At 35.6% G+C, this 14,869-nt stretch overlaps 1 protein-coding gene across 6 annotated transcripts in view; it reads right to left on the reverse strand.

The window, feature by feature from the left end:
• Window positions 1-14,869, reverse strand: part of LOC306845029 (testis-expressed protein 2-like) — a 46,687-nt gene that overhangs the window by 15,581 nt on the left and 16,237 nt on the right. Inside the window, exon 1 of one of the 6 annotated variants that reach the window (XM_079377533.1) lies at window positions 5,472-5,603. The exons of 4 other annotated variants lie outside the window; for them this stretch is intronic. The gene's annotated coding sequence lies outside the window, so the exon portion shown is untranslated. Of the gene's footprint in view, window positions 1-345; window positions 431-5,471; window positions 5,604-14,869 lie in introns of those variants that run through there. One more of the 6 variants, XM_079377535.1, reaches the window with a different exon arrangement.

The following is a 14,869-nucleotide window of genomic DNA, read 5'->3' on the forward strand; positions in this document are numbered from 1 at the left end:
CATCTGGGATGCAAGTAAATGACAATGTATTTTTAGGTGGACTACCCATTTAAAAGACCACTTAAAACTATTACTGGTAAGCAATACAAGGAAAATTTTTACACATTTGTGCTGGCTTTAGCTGGTCACCCATCATTCCTACACAATTCAAGCTAGTTTACCTACAACAATACCAGTTTAACCAGTTTGTGCACAATCCACTTTGTGGTGAGTCAAAGTTGAGAATTCAAGTGATTTATTTTATTTTATTTTTAAAAGATATACCAATACAAAAACCAATATACCAAAGTGTAGACATGAACTAAACTTAACTAACTTGACAAATCCAAAAAACAAAACACTCACCAAAGAAGAAGGTTACATAAAAGCCAAATCTAGACACCAGACAAAAGCAGACATGTAGGCTATGCGCACAAACAATAGAACTAATGACACATACAAGGAACACCTGAGCATCAAGAAAGGAAAGGGAAACTTGAGGGACAGGAAACCATGAACAAGACTGGACTATGAACATGAATGAGCTTCAAACTAAAAGACATGACATAATAAAAGACATGAATCAAAAAAAGGACAAAACCAAACGTGACAGCACACATCTGAAACCACTCTTGACACACAAGAGTTATTGTGCAATAATACGGTTTCAGAACTCCACACTTCCTTGTTAGACCAAAAACAGTTCTTAGTTGTGAAATATGGACACTACCATAATGTCGCAACATGTAAGTAACTAAAATTACTAGTAATTCCAAAGCCTGATCAAAATAAATTATTGTTGTGACATGTAAGGACTCAGCTGTTGTTTCAAAATTGTTTATTTCTATTTATTAAGAAATTCAAACCATCAACTAAACAGTCATATGTACATTGTTCCTTTTAGTAGCACAAATGAACAACTTATATTCAATTTATGTTTAAAATATATACAGAAAATATTACTTTTTTGAGTGGAATGGTAAATAATTGGTTTATTATGTTAAAATTTTAGGTCTAATGTTCATAATTGGCAGGTTAACTGTTTTGTAGCATTGCTCATCTATAGTCGCTGCCACCACTCTTTCATGAATCCGAAAGACATTTTCTTATTATTTTGTGTTACAGATAGGCCCAAGAATATTACTATTCCACCAGAAGTATAGTGCTTTGGCAAACCGTTGTGAGATATTGGAAAACTTCAATCCAATTCTTGTTTTTATGTCAAACATGTTTTGGAAAGATTTAAAGATTGCGTTGGAAGGATGTGGAAACAATGATGATGATGAAAAATAAATTATAAAAAATGTGAGTATTTCATGTATTTTTGTTAGTTTAAAGATAAAGGAATTTAACAAAATAAAGATACTATACAGATAAATAATAAAGATATCAAGAATAAAGACAAAACTTATTACATAAAGAAAATAAAGTATTTAGGTATTTTAGTATAGTTAATACATTTAGCGTTTATATTTATGTTTGAATGCCTGACCATATGTATACATTTAAGGGGGAAAAAATACTCTAAACATGTTGATAGTTAGATCTGGAATTTTTGCAAGTTTATTTATGAAAATGGACAGTTCTGGCTCTTAAAGCTGATTTTAAGAATTGAATTGTCCCTTTAATAAAGTGCCCTGCTGGCGTTATGTCTACATATCATTCTTTAATTTTGAGTTCACGCCCTCCCAATTGACAAAAAAGTGTGTGTTTGTGTGTAGTCTGAAGTGCAGAGGGAATATTATTTTAAAAATTTTCCGTTTCAGGTACTGTGTATGGTATGTTCATCCATTTATACTGGTAATGACAGTTTCTAGTCTTTGTTCACCACTTTTAGTTTTTTTTTCCCACAGCGTACTGCATATCAACTCTTTTTAGCATTGTGCACATCCCACTCTTTATTTTTTAATTCATTTCATATGATTCATGCATCAGAAAAACTCTATTTTTCTACTCTTTACACAAGGGGAAGAAGATTATTGTTAAGTCAACAGTGGCAGGCAAATTGCTGTTAACAGTTTTCCCAAAGGACAGCTGGTCTCCGGTCCACAGGGAGGAGAGCTTAATGATTATTAAAGAAAACTAAGGCAGCTCCTAAACCAAAACATGTCCTGCTGTCATGGCTGGCCACACACAAAAAATGCTTCAGAATTATTTAGTCTATCTCCCAACATCTAAGAACCTCAGTAATTAATCATCCCATATTTCCACAGATTACATTTGGCAATTTGACCTGTATAGCAATGATCTCTTTGAGCTGACTAAAACTGCCTTAAGAATATATAATAAAGGCAGTCTTTGAAGGGAGTGACTACTGGGACGAGAGCTGTTTGAAGTTTCTCACAACAAGGAAAAGAAAGGGAGCAAAAGAGAATGCTGAATTTAAAGCTGATCAAAGCAGTCAAGGGTAAAGCACTAAAACAACGACAGCAAAGAGATGAGACATCACATCAAATGTATTTCCTCAACAGAGACAGAGTGCTCAACTAGGGCACACAGCCAAAAGCAGCGTTATCATTTTTATCATTTCAAATGAACTCCATGTAGGCTCTTTACATGTCCTTCCAACAATTTGGTGCCTTTTGGCCTCGCTTTGAATGAATCAAGAGACATCCCTATTTAATAAAATATTAGTGATATATAATCAAAAATATGGTATATAACAAAATTGCCTGTTTATTTAAAATCACATTTCACTGTTAGAAGTACACAGAATGTTTTTGAAAGACACTCAACACTCATTCATTCATTAATTTACAACAAAAGCATCCTTAGAAATAATTATGCCAGTTGTTGATATCAAATTATACATACCTCAGTTTATAAATTGGGTCTAAAGAGTAGGGTTTGACTTAAGTTTAGTGGGTTGTGCTGCAAGGATCTTTTTTGATTACTAGTAATAGTATATACTCACAACTCTTGTCTAGAAATGGTAGTCTGGCTTTGGCCCTTTTACAATCTCTCTATTGCTTTTATTATATTTTCTTAGACATTTCTAAAGTCAACTGACTGCAAAATATCTATGTGAAAGTACAATAAAAGCAATGGAGAGTTTGTAAAAGGGAAAGCAAAGCCAAAGTGGATGAGTGTTGAGTGTGTCTTTCAAAACCATTCTACTCGTGTAACCATTCTACATACTTCCAACAGTATATATATATATATATAACTGTCATGTTTGTGTCATGTTACACCCCTATATATATATATATAGGGGTGTAACATGACACAAACATGACAGTTCGGTACGTACCTCAGTTTTGACGTCACGGTTCATTATGGTTTCAGTACAGCAGGAGAAAAAAACAAAATTGCTTTTTTTTTTATTAATTAATTGTTTTTTTTAAACAGTGGTTTACTGAACAAATGGCTCTTTCTTTAAATAAATTAAAAAATATACCTCAGCTTATGCTCTAAACTATAGGGAGCCCTTTTACATTACTACAAGGTTACAATTAACAACAGAGCCCAAACTTAAATTTAATTACTATTTATTTTTAAATATAATAATCAACACTTAAATTGCACATAATGTAGTTTTATTAACTTCTAAATGATAAAATTTCTATTTGTTGTTGAAATATATTAATTTACACATGTGGCTGTCATAACTTGTTTTAAAACAGATTTATTTAAACATACATTAAATAATTAAGACATCACTAACAGGTAAAGTAAAATATAATGAGTATATAGTCTAATTTTTCAACGAAATGCTCATCTAGACTTAATTCCTCTAGTGAACTATCGAGCCGTGGACACTGATGACTTGCCTGAGGTAAATTAAATCCTACGTGACATTTTGTTTTGACGTCTTTCTGCCTTTCCGTAGTCGAAACAGATTGAGTGATTACATGAGGCCTCAGATGTTTATTCTTGTTTATTTCGTGTTAAAGGATTAGTTCACTTTTAAAAAAACTTTTGCTGATAATTTACTCACCCCCATGTCATCCAAGATGTCCATGTCTTTCTTTCTTCAGTTGAAAAGAAATTAAGGTTTTTGATGAAAACATTTCTCCATAAAATGGACTTCATTGGGACCCAAACGGTTCAAGGTCCAAATGACAGTTTCAGTGCAGCTTTAAAGGGCTTTAAACGATACCAGACGATAAATAAGGGTCTTATCTAGTGAAACGATCGGTCATTTCAAAAATAAATAAAAAAGTTTAAGTTTTATAAGCACAAATGCTCGCCTTGCTCTGTTCTGTGATGCGCGTTCATGACGTCACGTAATACGCAATGACGTTGAAAAGGTCACGGTTGACTTAGGCGGAAGTACCGAGTCAGTGTTTACAAATGTGCGGAAGGAGGACCATATACACATATTCAAATGTCTTTGTGTCAGTTTATCATTTAAAATGCCCATTTCGTGTGCGTATCCTGGGTGTTTTAATATTAAAAAGCCTACTGACTCGGTACTTCCGCCTACCTCAACCGTGACCTTTTCCACGTAATTGCGTATTACGTGACGTCACGAACGCGCATCACAGAACAGAGCAAGGCGAGCATTTGTGCTTATAAAACTTAAACTTTTTTATTTATTTTTGAAATGACCGATCGTTTCGCTAGATAAGACCCTTATTCATCGTCTGGTATCGTTTAAAGCCATTTGAAGCTGCACTGAAACTGTCATTTGGACCTTGAACCGTTTGGGTCCCAATGAAGTCCATTATATTGAGAAATGTTTTCATCAAAAACCTTAATTTCTTTTCGACTGAAGAAAGAAAGACATGGTCATCTTGGATGACATGGGGGTGAGTAAATTATCAGCAAAAGTTTTTTTAAAAGTGAACTAATCCTTTAAAACTAGTAGTAAAGAGGAAGGGACGATCACGCTCTGTCGCGCTCCGCGGTGGCGTTTAAATGGAAGTGTTTATATGGCGATTTGTCGCACCACATCAAAGAGCGCCAAAACGGCATTTATTGTTTGAATTTCCTTAAAATAACGGACATAATTTGAAAGATGAGACTGTTTCTTATCAAAAGTAACAATATATAAAACTGGAAAGTTCCACTCATGCAGTGGTTAAAACAATGCTGTACCGAAAGACCGTACCAATTACACCCCTAATAAAAACACAAAACACTGCTTTTAACAACTGACAACTAATTCCAACAATTTACAAAGTAAAATTTTTTTAACCAAAATTGCAACCAATTAGGATCACTGAGGCGATGGAATAGACAGTAACAGGGTGAACATTTAGTGGGTCAAAATATTCCCTACATAGTTCATGAATAATATCTTATTAACATACTGTATTTGTAAAGGCATTCTGATTATTTTAACATATACAAATAGGGTGGGTAATAAAATAACAAAATGTCATTACTACAGAATACATTTTACTAGATATTTTAGTAGTACAATTCATTGAATTGGGGAAAAAAAAGAAATCACATGATTTGCACTTAGTTTGTCAAAGCTGTTGTGTAGTTAATGTGTAGCTGTGAGTACATGAGGAAATGACACTAGTGCGATTAATGAAACTTACTTAAAATTGAGCATTTAAGGCCTGGTTATACTTCATTCTCACTCCGCTCCGTCTAGCGCACAGTTGAGTGTGCAAGCCGTTCAAAGTACTGTATACTCCATTGACTGTGAGCTTCAATGGATGTGTTCGTTTTGCACACTACCTAGAATACCTTCTGAGCACTCAATACACTCAAAGTCCAAAGTCCAAGCTGACTGTGCTTATGACAAAAAGTACGTCACATGCACTGTTCACAAGAGGGTGCGCAACAAGTACAAACATGTACTTTGGCCTTTAAGCCCAAGTCGTGTGTATAAGGGTATAAAGGGTCTTTATTCGTTTTAATCATGTTGTATGTAATATTATGAATAACAATTTATACTGTGCACTACAATGTGTATGGCTTTAGGTATGTGCTATATATACACAGAGCAAAACACATTTACATTAGGTTTCCTATAGGTTAGTTTCTTGCCAAGCTGCCATAATACTTATAATAATGAGGTGAAAGATCTTTGCAACGGCTTTGAACTTCGCTCAGCCAATGAAAATCAAAGCGGGATCCATTTTAGTATTACATTTTTAAAACGTTTTCCATATTTAAACTACAATTTACATTTTAGTATTACATTTTTAAAACGTTTTCCATATTTAAACTACAATTTACTAACAGATGGCAAAGCACATTTGAAAAGAACAGTGTTTAGTGAAAGATTCTTTCATTTGCTTGACATGAATGAATGATGTGAAAAAGGATCTTGTCTTGTGGACAATTCCCTTAGAGAGAGTGACACACACACACGCACAGAGAGAGAGAGAGAGGACTCTATCTCAGCATTACAGTGCTGATTTGCAGTACTGGCATAGATTCAGCACTCGCATTCAATTAATGTGAACGTTCAGTGCCAATCTCAGGAAGCATCAGAACAGTGCAGCCAGACACAAGAAAGACTCACCATTATAAACACTGAAATGATGGAGCAGAACATCTGACTGAAAATACCGGGTAGGTTTTTGTGTGTGTGTGTGTGTGTGTGTTTGTGTGTTCTTACATGTACCAGAGCAGAAGAACACACACAGGCTGGAATGTGCAGGATCAAAGGCTTGAAGACTTAGTGTAAGGCTTATGATTTGGTGTAGAAGTGCTTTAGACTGGCTCAGAAGAGTCCCACTTGTCCTCTAACAGAAATACTGCCTTCCAGCTCACACTTATGAAGACTGATACTAATATGGTAAACAGTAAATCAATCAATCAATCAATGAAATCTATCTAGGGTGGTGGAAAATATATTTGATACCCTGCTGATTTTGTACGTTTGCCCACTGACAAAGAAATTATCAGTCTATAATTTTAATGGTAGGTTTATTTGAACATTGAGAGACAGAATAACAACAACAAAAAATCCAGAAAAACGCATTAAAAAAAAGTATAAATTGATTTGCATTTTAACGAGTTAAATAAGTATTTGACCCCTTCGCAATACATAACTTAGTACTTGGTGGCAAACCCTTGTTGGCAATCACAGAGGTCAGACATTTCTTGTAGTTGGCCACTAGGCTTGCACACATCTCAGGAGGGATTTTGTCCCACTCCTCTTTGCAGATCCTCTCCAAGTCATTAAGGTTTTCAGGCTGATGTTTGGCAACTCGAACCTTCAGCTCCCTCCACAGATTTTCTATGGGATTAAGGTCTGGAGACTAGCTAGGCCACTCCAGGACCTTAATGTGCTTCTTCTTGAGCCACTCCTTTGTTGTCTTGGCTGTGTGTTTTGGGTCAATGTCATGCTGGAATACCCATCCACAACCCATTTTCAATGCCCTGGCCCGTCCATCGTCCCTTTGATGCAGTGCAGTTGTCCTGTAGAAAAACACCCCCAAAGCATAATGTTTCCACCTCCATGTTTGACGGTGGGGATGGTGTATGGTGGCTAGGGATGCAACGATTATAGATTTTGCTGGTACGATTATTGTCTGATGAATAATCACGGTTTTACGATTATGACGATTATTAGGCATTTATTAATTTCCCAACATTAATAATGTATAAAATCACATGAACACTCTTTAGATGTTAAAGTGTTATTTATTGCTGGCTTTTGAAACAGAAATAACACAGTAACCAACAATACAGCACAAAATAATAATAAACAAACAACAAACAAAAGTCCATCTCTCCCATTAGAATTAAAAAAGGTGACCGCTGCTCTGTAAACATCCATGACAGTATTTCTCTTTTGAAAATAATGAACGAAAGAACAATAGGTAGGTCCCATTTGTTAACATTAGTTAAAGCAGGTTAACATTAACTAAAAATGTACAATAGCTAATTGTTGCAGTAGTTAATATTCTTTGTTAATGTTGATTAATAAAAAATACAACTATGTTAGTTAATGTTAGCTCCATTGAATTATATTAAGACAACTTTTGATTTTATAATGTATTATTAAAAGTTGAAATTGAGATAGCTTTATTAATAAATGCAGTCACTGTTTTTTTCATGTTAACTAATGGACCTTGTGTTACTGAACAATAATAACGAATCAGTCGTTGATGTATAGATAGGCCCACTGTTCTCTATTATAGATCAGTGGATGGGCCATGTTTTAGCTTAGAAATAATGTTTGAAAATAAATAGCTCATTAAGTCTTTAAGTAAGAGTTATTTGATGCTATTGTGAAGACTAAAGCGAATATAAATATCTAAATGACTGTGAGTGTGAAACATTATTTACACAGTTTTAGGAAAGTAGCACAGCTGATTTGTTTACTGGGTTACCGGGGTAACGGAAGCGGCAGCGCCCTCTAGTGGCGAATGTGCGTCATTCAGCGCGTCTTCACTTTAACTCGCTCCGCTTTTCTTCTCATCTGTGCTCATTTAAATTAAACCGTTGCCTTTTTAAAGTTCTAAAGTAATCATATGAGGCTGCATCGCAATTTTTCCATAAATAAACAGAATAAATTAATACGTTTGTTATAGGCTACTGTATAAGTTAGGCTGTTTTGTATTTTGTTTTGTATTCGCACTTGTGCTCCTAAATACATTTTCCAGTTCGCACACATCTATTTTTAGTCGCAAATGCGAGTGAAATGCTCGCACTGTGGAGCCCTGCACACTACTATCGACAGGCATTTCTTTGGTGGAAATAAAGCTTAGTCCCTGCTTAGTCCCTTAGTCGCTGTTTAGTCCCTCTGTCACTATGTAATTAGTGTAGTAGCCTCAGTGTCTCTGATAAGCACGTAATTTTAAGATGGTGCACCACTAGTGTGACTTTGTTTTCATTTTGCACAAGCTGCAACAGTTCAGTTGCGTGCAACATAAACACTCGGTTTTGCGAAACCTTTACGATTAATTAACCGTGACGTTTTAAAGCGCGGTTAATCGCGGAACCGGTTAATCGCTGCATCCCTAATGGTGGCGAGCTGAATTGATACCAAAGAGCTGGATTTTGGTTTCATCTGACCATAACACTTTCACCCAGTTCTCCTCTCAATCATTGGCAAACTTCAGACGGGCCTGTACATGTGCTTTCTTGAGCAAGGGGACCTTGCGGGCGCTGCAGGATTTCAGTCCTACACGGCGTAGTGCATTAACAATTGTTTTCTTGGTGACCATGGTCCTAGCTGCCTTGAGATCATTGATAAGATCCTCCCGTGTACTTCTGGGCTGATTCCTCACCGTACTCATGATCACTGAAACTCCACGAGGTGAGATCTTGCATGGATCCCCAGTCCGAGGGAGATTGACAGTTATTTTGTACTTCTTCCATTTGTGAATAATCGCACCAACTGTTGTCACCTTCTCACAAAGCTGCTTGGCGATGGTCTTGTAGCCCATTCCAGCCTTGTGTACGTTTACAATCTTGTCCCTGACATCCTTGGACAGCTCTTTGGTCTTGGCCATGGTGGAGAGTTTGGAATCTGATTGATTGATTGCTTCTGTGGACACGTGTCTTTTATACAAGAAACAAACTGAGATTAGGAGCACTCCCTTTCCCCACTCCCACTGCCTGCTCATAATCTCAGCTCTTTACCTGTATAAAAGACACCTGGGAGCCAGAGATTTTGCTGATTGATAGGGGATCAAATACCTATTTCACTCTTTCAAATGCAAATCAATTTATAACTTTTTTGAAATGCATTTTTCTGGATTTTTGTTTTTGCTATTCTGTCTATCGCTGTTCAAATAAACCTATCTAAACCTAACTTTGGATTCCTGCCTTGGAATGCTGCCTCCGAAGGCTTCAGTTTTCGGATGCAGCCTTAATTCTGTAAAATAAGTATAATGAACTCTGCTTGAAAGAATTTGTCAAAATCTGTCAAAAATTTGGCTGGCTGGCTTTCGGTTGGAATATTAGAACTAAAAACACTGACATAACCCACTCGTGGGCATCAGTCACTTCACTGAATACTTGCTGTCTAAAAAACAAATAATACTTTATGATTCAACTGTTGATTCAATTTTGTAGATTCAACTATGATTCAAATACACATAATTTGAATATCACAACATCGATGTCTGTCAAAAAAATAACATGAACAATATGGTAATATTTACAAGAAGCAGTGGTCAAGGGGGTACACAAATTTCCTAGAAAAACAACACTACTGGACCATTTGACTTCTTCATCACTTTCTGAGAATAAAAAGAAAATGGTACTTCTATGTTGGTACTTAATGATACCAACTTAAATTCTATGTTGGCATTTAAAAAGTAGTTTGATCACTATCTTCTCAGCTGTTTAAAAGATTAAGGCAATTCAAAGTTTGATAAAATGTTGTTTCATTTTCAGATGCAAAATTTCTACATCATTTGTTAAATTTAATTTAATCATCTAAGCATGGATTGTTGTGTTATTTATCAATACTCTTGCTATCTAAATTACAGGATACATTTAAATGCAATCTTCTACTTGATAATACTATTTATATACAATCATATACACCACTGATCAAAATTAGAAAACAGACAATATATCCGTTGAATGCTGAATATTCAGAGAAACACATAATTGAATCTTGCTCTTGTAATTAAATTTCTCATAGAGAGACTGGGTCACACTTTATTTTAAGGTTAAAATCTCTCTATTAAAAAAACATTAAGTACAACTTTAGCCTTTAAACTCCTAATTTGCTGCTTTTCAATAGCTAAGGTAGTTGTTAAGTTTAAATATTAGGTAGGATTAGGGATGTAGAATATAGTCATGCAGAATATGTGCTTTATAAGTAATAAACAGCCAATATGTTAATAATAGGCATGCTAATAAGCGACAGGTGTCATTACCCAAATAATACATGCTTTTTTAAATCAATAAAATGACAAGCATAAACAGTGAGCAGATGTTTCCATAAATATATGATTCTTTCTTACACACTACAGACAGTCGAGTGTTGGACCTATCTTTCAACCCCTCTAAAATGAAAGAGATTATCTAAATTTTGCATAATATCAAATGAATGGAGTGATATCGCTTAATTAGTTATCACTGATTAAATCTGACAGAGCAAAAAAAAAACAGAAGGCAAAAAAGTTCAAGGATAGATGAATGATCGGAATAAGGAGAAAATTCTGTGTGTGCATGACTTGGAATGACAGATTAGAGAAAATTATATTCCAGATGAAAAGAGAATGGCTCCTAATTGGATCTTGTCTTTAATGTTCAGAACTGTAAAAAAAAAAAAAAAAAAAACACCCAAGAAATCTGAGATTCATGCACTTAAAGTCAATATGATATACAGCATTCAACGCCATCCATTTAACATCTGTGATGCATTTCTATGTGAAATAAGATATTTTGCAATGAAATAATGGAGGGCTGAACTTGATTTTTATTCATCAGGATTTGACTGGATGGTGGTAAGTGCATATCAGATTGGAGTTGGTGCTGAATGTGAGTTTGCAGAGTATACTGTCAACCACTTGTGAGGAGGATTACTGACCAGAAAGTGGAGGTTAAAGGTCAAGTTCATCCTCCAGAGCTTCTCCATGTATCACACTGCTAACATTTCATTTCTTAACTTTAATTATTTGCTGTTTTTGTTGAAATCTTTATTAACATATATTGCCAAACATATATTTCACTTTTTATTAACTTTGAGCCTGCACACGAAAGTATGGCAAACAGGAAACAATTTTGTATAATTACACCAGGAAAGTGAACTAAAAACAGTAAATTGTAGATAAATCTGCCTTTAATTCATTGGCTAATGAAGCTTCAGTCACATCATACCATTTCAACACTACCAGTAAAGATACGGCTGTGAAATTCCGATCAGTCTGGTCAGGAAACGATGCCATAATAAATGAAATTACTGGCGCGTGCAATGCACGATGGGACTCCCAATGGGCTTCCTACGGTTACTGCGTGTGTGTGAGGGAGGGGGTTCCTGAGACTGTCTAATGGAGCAGTCAGGAAACACTAATGTAGTCTGTACACTGTGGACTGAAGAACAGGATGCAGGACAGTGGGAGATGGCCATATTCAGCCTACAAGTCACAGGAGGTTCTTGTGAAGGGGCTGAAAATATCTGAGATCTGCAGGGAGCGTTCAATCTCCAAACAAAGCAGATCAAAAATAGATACATCTTAATACAGAACACACACTGTTCATACAATATGTGAACAGAATATCCAATCGGCAAGATGCCACAGAACAGAAAGATGCATAATGAATAAGTAAGAAAAAAAAAGAAAAACTGTTTTTTGGCTTCAACCTGTCGTGAGTAATCTATGTGCGCTTGCTAACCACAACATCAATGGCTGGCTTTGTTGCAAAAATCTATTCTTCTTAGCTATTTATGTATTATTTCAACTAGTGCATCGACGCCTTAAAGGGGTCACGAACTGCCTTTTTTTGTTTGTGCTGTTCACGAAGGTCCACTTATAATGTTATCAAGATTTGTACATCAAAAAACATAATTTATAAGAAATAAGATATTTTCTGTCCTGTTTTTAACCCCCCCTCATCAGAATGCCCACTGCTGCGATTGGCTAAAAGTGCTGTGATTTAGGTCAAAAACACATAAATAACTTAATCAAACGATCTTTGTAATAACAGACAAAGCAATGGTGACCATGTAATAAAACAGTTCCTCACACTTGTTGCGACATTACTGTAGGATTCAATATAGTCAGCACAGCATTGTCTTTTAGTTTCAATCTTTCTCAAAACCCTGCGTCGAATTGTGCCTTGTTTGTAAAGGAATCCACAGTAAAATGAAGTGTACAAAGAACCGAGTTCTTACTGACATGGTCTGGATCGTCATTAAAAATAAAGTTCCTCCACTCTTTCCTAACACTGGGATTAGAATGAAGGCAATGCAAAGAGTGTTTTTCCACAACTTGGCAATGCACAGCATCTTGTTGTCTTAGGAGTTTCTTTATTGTTTTATGCATAGATCTGCATGTTCACCTCTCTCTTTATTTACATGACATGCGCGAATCGGTGGGCGGGGCTAAACAGGCAGTGATGTAGAATCGTGGGCAGGGCTAAACAGGCAGTGATGTAGAATTGTGGGCGGGCTAAACAGGCAGTGATGTAGAATCTGGGGTGGGGCTAAACAGGCAGTGATGTAGAGGCAGGCGTTGATCTTCTGCAGAGACAGTGTTTAACCACACTATTATGTCATAGAGTTGCACATTCCACAAGCTGTCGTTTTGGCAGACTGGCTTCAATACAAGCTGTTTTTAGACTAGCGAAAAAGTTTTGAGTTCTGAAACTTACAGGATGTTTTTATAGTACAATGACCTCTTATATGTCAAAAGATCCAAGGGAATTTAGTTTTTCTCAGTTCATGCACCCTTTAAACCAAACACAATGACAAAATGATCTTCCGACATCATTTGGGGAGAAGCACATAAGCAGAAAAATCATATTTTTATCATTGTTAATCGAGTCATTGGAACACATAAAAGAGCAAATAACATTATCACATCCAAGCACATTTAAAGACAGCATATAACATTTAAATAATATAATAAATTAACAAATAAAATGATAATGAATAATAATAAGCAAATAAGCTCATTCAGCTGCCATGTTACTCAGGCGCTCAGGTGTTGGGCGTCTAATATTACTGTTACTGATTTCAATATTTCCTGCTTATCACTTATTTATCACTTATTATTTCCTGTGAGCCCACGCTAAGCCGCCTGTTCAGGAAATGAAAACAACATGTCCTCCATCAGACAAGCAGTGACACGAAACAATTGCAGTTAATAAAGAGTGCACCATTTCTCCTGAACAAAAAGATTCAGTTCCTGACACACATCTGCCATCCGTGAGGTGGATTGGTTGTCATGCCAACACTGACAGGAAGAAACCCAGGGATGAAATGGTATGAAACCATGTATGGAAACACTGAGAGTGAATGCTGGTAAACAGCTATCCAAAAATTATGGGAACACAGCAGTTTTAGCAGGTGAAATATTGCCTCTTTGGGAATGTGAAACAGGACACAAAGCGATACTCAATGTGAAACAAGACTGACTTAACACACAAATATGAGAAAAAGGTCACACTTTAGTTTGAGGACCAATTTTTCCAATTAATTAACTATTAACTGTGAATTTTACCTCAATAAACTCTTCTTTGCTTCTTATTAATTGTTAGTAAGGTAGTTGTTAAGTTTAGGTATTGGGTAAGATTAGGAATGTAAAATATGGTCATGCAGAATATGTGCATCATAAGTACTAATAAACAGCCAATATGTTAACAATATGCATGCTAATAAGCAACTTGCTGATAGAGAGAATTTGTCCCTAAACTAAAGTGTTACAGATGGATGGACTAAATCTGATTTTCTGCTTTCCAGTTAGAACTAAATGAATAGTCAAAACCAGATCTTTAAAGACTCAAACCAAGTAGCAGTAGAAGATGTTCCGAACCTAGATAATGGCACTAATTATTGCTAGAACGGTGATGACGTGACTGAGTTATCATTGTTATCCTAGAAATAGACTGGGGTCTTATTAAGATTCTATGACCTACAGAGGGAACACCCTGATTTTAATCATGAGCTCAGCTCACAGACCTTTTATTCTCTTGGTGTTTCCCAGGATGAAAGTGTGAGGGATTTTAAAAGCAATCTTCATAATGGAAACTCAAGCTCAATCAATCCGTAAATCACGCGTCTGACCGCCGAAGGAGAGACCAGGGGTCGGATTTACAAAACTTAGGAATAAAATTCCTCCTACTACTATTTTCTTCCTATTTGCTAACTTAAGAATGAAGGGAAGAAATTTTTTTATTCCCCAAAACATTTCTTTAGAAAGTTCGTCAATATGAATTTACTTTTTTCTTAAGATTGATATAAAGAGAAAACTTTAAAAAGAATTTGAATTCCCTGGATAACAGAAGAGATACTGAAGGAGAAATGAGAGTGAAAACTAGAGTAACCAGATATAAATAATATTGTAAATAT

The sequence above is a fragment of the Barbus barbus genome (genome assembly GCF_936440315.1).
Source record: "Barbus barbus genome assembly, chromosome: 3".
In the NCBI taxonomy this organism is placed as follows: Eukaryota; Metazoa; Chordata; class Actinopteri; order Cypriniformes; family Cyprinidae; genus Barbus; species Barbus barbus.